The following is a 7,239-nucleotide window of genomic DNA, read 5'->3' on the forward strand; positions in this document are numbered from 1 at the left end:
ACTACTCATTTCGTTCCTTAACAATCTATCTATTTTTTCATTTTCGTCCGTCTCATAACAAAGTATCTATTTATTTTTTAGTAACTTTACTATCTACTAACATTATAAATACCCTTCTAATTTACAATATATATTACATCATTACCTTTATATCATACAATACTAATAAGGACAATTTAGTCTTTTTATCTTTATTTCTACTACATTCTAATATAATATTAATATTTTTAAAATTACGTACAAAAACTAAATAAATATATAAATACGGGAGGAGGGGAGTATATTAGATACAGTTAGATGTGTTCACTTGGGTTTGTTTGTTTTGAATTTTTGTTTGAACGGAAGAATTTTTATGTGAGGTATAGCGAATTAGGTAAGTAATTTAAAAATATAAATGTGTGTAATATATATTAATTTTTAAGAAAATATATTTGATATTTTTTACAAAAAGAATACACTCACGTGTTTCTTAGTAAAATGTATTTTTTATGTTAGGTTGTGTATATAATATAAAAATTAATATTATATATTCAATTGTTAATTTTTATTAAGTAGATAAAATATATATTACTCCTTTTGTCCCAACTATTTTGTCCCATTTAGGTTAGACACAATTTTAAGTATTATGTAATTAGTAAATAATTAAAATGTATATTAGTAAAAATAGTTAAGATTTAAGAAAAACAATTATAGATTAAGATTAAAATGACTAAATAGTTTAACTAAAATAAAAAAAAATTATAAATTATGAATTTTAAAATGTGATTAAAATATATAATTACATTTTTTTTTAAAAAAAAATGATAAATAGATTAAGATGATTGTTTTCGTTTGATAAGAGTGATATTATTTTTTATTTATGCTTGTTCCAAAATAAAAGTTTTGTTTTTTCAATTTATAACTGTACTGTCAACTTAACATAATAAATATTATTATAATTTACAATATATTATACAAATGATATTATTTTTATATTACACAGTAAAGTATTTTTATTTTTTTTAATACAAATTAATAATATTAGTATTGAAAGTCTGCCTACACAAAATAAACGGTACTTTTTTTCACGGTCGGAGGGAGTATTAATTTTGTTTTTTATAAAATATTAAATCAAATGATTATTTTAGAGAATCAAAAATTTGGTGGTTTAGTGGTTTAGTTTGAAATGTTCTTTTTTTATTATTTTTTTTTTAATTTTTTGTTATGTATGCAAATTTATATCGATAATACAAAAAATAATATTTTATTTTAAATTGTCGATAAATTATGGATAAATCCCAAAAACTGCTCAAAAGTTTATTTAAACTCTCCACTCTTTTTATCTTTTCCTAAAACTCCATAAACATATATTCAAATTACTTTTAATTATGAAATATGTCTTTCGCCCCTCTATTGTTTACAAATTTACAAAAATACCAAATCCATTTCAAAAATCACAACCACCTATGCTTCTATTTTTTGTCCTCAACCCTAGCCAAGTTTGTACTTCCACGGAACCGTGCTACCTCACCTTCGATCGAACCCACCCGTCGCACCGTCTCCGCCTGCTGGCTATCATCGTCCGCTAGACCATCCTTGGTCACCGCCCACCGTCTGTCACTGTCCGCTGGATCATTCCCCAACAATAGCTCTCGGTCAAAAGTAAGTGTGTTTTAAATTTTGTATTGTTCTCCGCCGTAATGTTCTTATGTTACTCTTATATTTTAGTATTATTTGGCTTTTTTGTTATATTCTATATGTCTATATTTTAGTTATTTGGTTTAGCTATTCTTGAAATTGTTGAAAATATTATCGGTTGTTTGTTGGTTGGTTGAATAGAATAGATTGGTTTTTTTTTTTTTTTCGAAGTAAATGTACTCAATTTGTAGAATACATATTTCATATTTTTTTAGGAAATCTATCGGAAAAAAAAGATAGCAATAACATTATAATCTCATGTCGATATGTCCGAATTGGAGCCATTAATGACACATGATCATCGAACTGCAATTGCCTCGATCCTATTCGGACATTTTTTGAAAATGCCTTTCGGTTACGGTTGTTGGAAACGCATGAAGGCATACGTAGATTATTATAATTTTGAATATAACGGATTTTATATTGGTGAAGTTGCTTATATTCCGTTTTTGGAGAATAGATTTTCAATTGTTATGGGGCTACAATGTAAAGGTCAGTCCATTCCCGATAGAGTAGAGAAGAAATTTTCATTTATTAACCGTTTCTTTGAGAGGAAGAGCACCAATGTTCGAAGGTAAGCTATTGTCGAGTTTGACAATAGCTTATCTAAAATTCAATTTTTTTTTTTTATAACTTTATATCTATTTAGTTTTTAATAGTATTTTATTTCTAATCTTCAATTATGCCTTTTCGCCTTTTTTATTAAGCCATGTAGACAAGTTAAGGTTAATAGGTGAGTATGCATAAAAAACAAGTATGTATGAAAAATAAGTATCTACTATTTTTTTTTTTTTTTAAAAAAAATATTATATTTGTATTAGATTCACTTAAAATTTATTTACATTTGTTTATTTTTATAGTTTTTCAATAAATAAATATATTTATATATATTCAAAACTTTCCATTTATATGTAAAATATATTATGTTAATTATAAATTAATATTTTATATTTATTTAGTTGTATTATATAAAATTTAATTATTTACAAAATGATATTCATAGTATATATTTTATTAAAATATAGTTATTAAATTAATTAATCACATATTAACATTTTTTAATCTTATAAATCAAATATTTATTAAATAAATCACTCACAATTCAATTTTCACAGTCATAAATTCACTCCCTACATCAGTAAGTCATCCCTTACGGGACGCTATATTTGTTTTATTTGAATGCATATGGTGTGTTGCATGTAATAATACCGTGCGTTGTCACCGTGCTAAATTTTAAAATTCAACACCTTAGCCGCTCGTCAATGCCCTTAATATACAAAATATAAACAAACATAAAAAAAAAAACCAAAAACAAAAACCAACACAAAATTCATCACCTTTGGACACTTCCGCCGAGCAAAAATTGCGCATGCTGGTAGTTGTTTCGCCTGAGGTTTCTGCACTGCAGAACTACTTTATGGCTTTTCTCCCATCAATAGAGTACTCTCTACACTCTAAATCTTAAATTATTGGTAAATTTTTATACTATTTATGTGTTGTTTTAAAATAATTTCTAGGATTAATGTATTTTAATAGCTTGTTGATTTTGTTACTGTAATATAAAGATGTCAGGTGAATAAAGTATATCTACTATTCTTCTTGCTTGTAAGAATGACGAAGACCTATACGTAATGTCAATATAGTCAGATGCTCGTTGGTGGATATTTTTCTAAAACTAGAGCAATAATAGAAATACATTAATAATAATTTAATGAGATTTCAATATATGGCTTCACTACAAAATTTACATGTCACTTTGGATTGCGATGAAGATGTTGTAAATATGATACTTATGCATCTAGATTTGAAATTGATGATAGTTGATATGATAGTATTATCAAACAATGAGACAATCCGCCGTTCAAATCCTTATACGCATACATCTATATATTAATAAAAATAATTATAGATTAAAATTAAAATAATTAAATAGTTTATTAAAATTTAAAGTATAAATAAACTATATTATCATATTTCTAAAAAAGGAAATAATAAATTATATAGAGCGGACTGAAATAAAAAAAAATATATGTATTTAATGTGAAATGAAGAAAATATATATTAAAAATAGGTTTTTTTTTTTTTTAATATTTAGGTTCACTTATTTAATTTGACTTCAATTTATAAATTAAAATGACAACCTCTTACTTTTGAAAAGAATAATAAATATATCATCGAATGAGCCGTATATATAATATAAATAATCACAATTACTCTACGTATCAATACAATACTTGAAACAACTTACACCAGTCACGCTTAGTGTACTTTCAATTTTACATAAAAGAATTTTGCACTTTTTTAATAAATAAATATTTTATCCATTTGATTAAAATATATCAATTTTATCATTTTCGTTTCTCCAAATTAAAGTATTGATTTCCCCCTCTCTCTCTTCTCTTTTTTTTTTTTTTTTAAAAAAAAAAATTAGTAATTAAAAGTACATTTCAATGGAATACCAAAATACTGCTAATGCCAATAGAAAAATAAATTTTAAACTATTTTATTACATTATATATTTATAAAATACTAATACCCGAACAAATGGAACACTATATATATTTTTTCCGTTGCAAAAGAGATGTTTTGTTGGAAATTGACACGGAAATTAAGAAATAATAATATTCAATTGAAAATGGGTATAAAGTAAAATGTAAAAGATTAAAATACCCTTTGCTTTTTTAACGATTTTAAAAAGTATATTAGAGTAATAATTAAAGATAGTTTGAAAAAATAAAAATAATCACATTGTAAAATAGGGATCACGGTTACTAAATAAAGAAGTATGATAATTTTTTAAAGACATAAAAAAAAAAAAAAAAAGAAGACTAACTCTTTTTGGGATCGAGAGAATATTATTTATTTAATATTTTAAAATTCAAAGTAAAGCAATAGAGAGAGAGACTTTAGACACGGGTATGTTTTCAATGCATTAATGGCTATGGCATTAGATTTGAAGAATGGGTAGAAATGTTAGTTGATTGGTGGGAGCTAGGAGAGATGATGCCTATGCCTGCCACACGTTAATCAAGTTTGTTCGGGTAGTTTGAATTTTGAGTTGAGATTTGAATAATAAATATTTTGAATTTGAATAATTGTATGATGTGATATTTTAGATACAAAATTAATTTTTAGTATAATATAAAAAATAAAAAATAAATATTTAATTTGATAATTTTAAAAATAAAAATGAAATGAATGATGTATTTAAAATCCAATCCCACGACCAAACACACCCTAATTATTAATATCAAATGCACCTAATAAATACAATTATTAATATTATTATATTTTATGTTATCCCATGTGAATTGAATTTAATGTATTGGTGGTGCACTCACTTTATTTATACATGTAGTGTAAATTGTAATTTTGCAATTGGGGGGCTTGGAAAATAGGTGGGGGAATTAATGAGCGGCTAAATTCAACTAAGGAATTCGCATTTGCATTTGCATTTGCATTTGCATTTCATTTATTGGTGGCAGATGGAATCTTAAATTCCCGACACCCATACACATTTATCACTAACATCTTTTATTTACTACTCCCTCCGTCTTCTTCGGCAGTATTGTTTACCATTTTTTTCCGTTTTAAAACAACAGTCTTGTTTTTATAAATAATTATATCACCGTAAAATTTTTTTTATTTTTTTATTTTTATTACACAATTGCCACTATTTTTTACACTAATACACTCACAAAGATAAAAAAGTCTTTTATCTATATTTTTTTACCAACTACTAGTATAATATCAATATTTCTTAAATCACGTGTTCAACCCAATTAAAACTATTTTTATAGGATGGAAGGAGTAGTTATTTAGAAATATTTCAATGTTCATTCAATGCACATATAATATATAGAAATAACAATATATTTTTATTATATACTCCTACAACACTATTTTTATTATACATAATATATATTGTATATAATAAAGATATATGTTGTTTTTTTTGTTTTTTTGTTTTTTATAAGTATAGCATGCGCTGTATAAGATTATGTTACATGCTAAAATCAATTGTTACATGTGTTGTGTAAAAACTATGTTATGTGTTGTTAATTCATGTATTATATTCTTATAAATAAGGTGTTGTCAATAGTAATATTTTATATTGTTTATCAGCACATTTAATGTTATTCAACACTGAATTTTAAATTGTCACAGTCTCATTCAATAATATACTATCTCCGTTCGGTTCTAAGGGTCTTATTTACTTTTTACGTGTTGATTTTTAGATATTAATTATTATATCAAAATGTAATACAAATAAAAAAAAAATACAAAATACTTTCATCAATGTCTTATAATACTGATAGAAAGACATTTGTACAAAAAAATTATACAAATATAAAAATATTTTTAATATTAAATACAATGACGTAAAATTTAAATGTGACCCGGACGAGAGAATCAGAAGTATATAATAATAAGATATATATATATATACATACATATATTGGTGTTGAAATTAAGGGGTGAAAAGTGCATTCAATTTATTTTTATATATTATACATACCTATTTTTTATTTTTTATATTATACTAAAAATCAATTTTACATTCAAAACATCACATCAACACCTATTTATATCACATCATACAACTATTCAAATTCAAAATTTTTACTATTCAAATCCCAACTCAAAATGCAATCCCCAAACAAACACACCCTGTGTTTTTAAATATATATAAAGACTTTCATTGTTATTATTATTACATTATTAATATTTACAATTGAAAAATAAATATTGAAAAAGTGAAATTAAAAATTTGAATGAACTGAACGTAATACAGTGAATCAGCTCGATCAAGCCAACATGAATAGTCAAGGCCAAGTGAATTGATAGATGAATTTTTTAAATAAATGAATTTAATTTCATATTATCAAGCCAAGATCGTTGGAGTTTGCGTTCATTCTTGTCCCATGACTCAATTAACTATCATTACCAAAAATCAAAGGTTTTGACATTTTGCCTAAGAGGAAGAATATTCTTGTTGTCAATGTCCGATTTTTTTTATTATTTATTTATTTATTATTATTATTTTTTTGATAATGGATTTGTATGAAAAGACTTTGTGTAATACCAATTATGAATTATCGATAGTGTTAGAAAACAAACTAAAACATTTTTGAACAGAAATGAAAGATACACCTGAAAAATTAATAAATCTAACTCGAATCAACGGTAAACAATACAATTCTATAAATTGCATATCATATACCTAAAAATAAAACAAGTTTATTACAAATAAGACTCAGATCTTTCACAAACCCAATAAAAAACGGTGACATAACTAAGAAACAAGGAACCGAAACCAAACCAGGAAACCTACTATTCATATTCACCACAAATTTAAAATATTTACCAATGGGACAAAAAAAAAAAAAAAAACAAAAATCACGTGAATAAACTATTCACGATAAAATTTTACTGCAAACAAACTTTCACTGTTTTGAAGAGAGCTCGTGGGGACAAGCTTGGCATCAGGTGACGGAGGCATGCCGGAAATTTCCAAGGAAATCAATCGGACTTACAAGTGAGAACTAAAGCAAAGAATTG

This window comes from Andrographis paniculata, unplaced genomic scaffold (assembly GCF_009805555.1).
Source record: "Andrographis paniculata isolate CXL003 unplaced genomic scaffold, ASM980555v1 Contig51END, whole genome shotgun sequence".
Classification (NCBI taxonomy): domain Eukaryota; kingdom Viridiplantae; phylum Streptophyta; class Magnoliopsida; order Lamiales; family Acanthaceae; genus Andrographis; species Andrographis paniculata.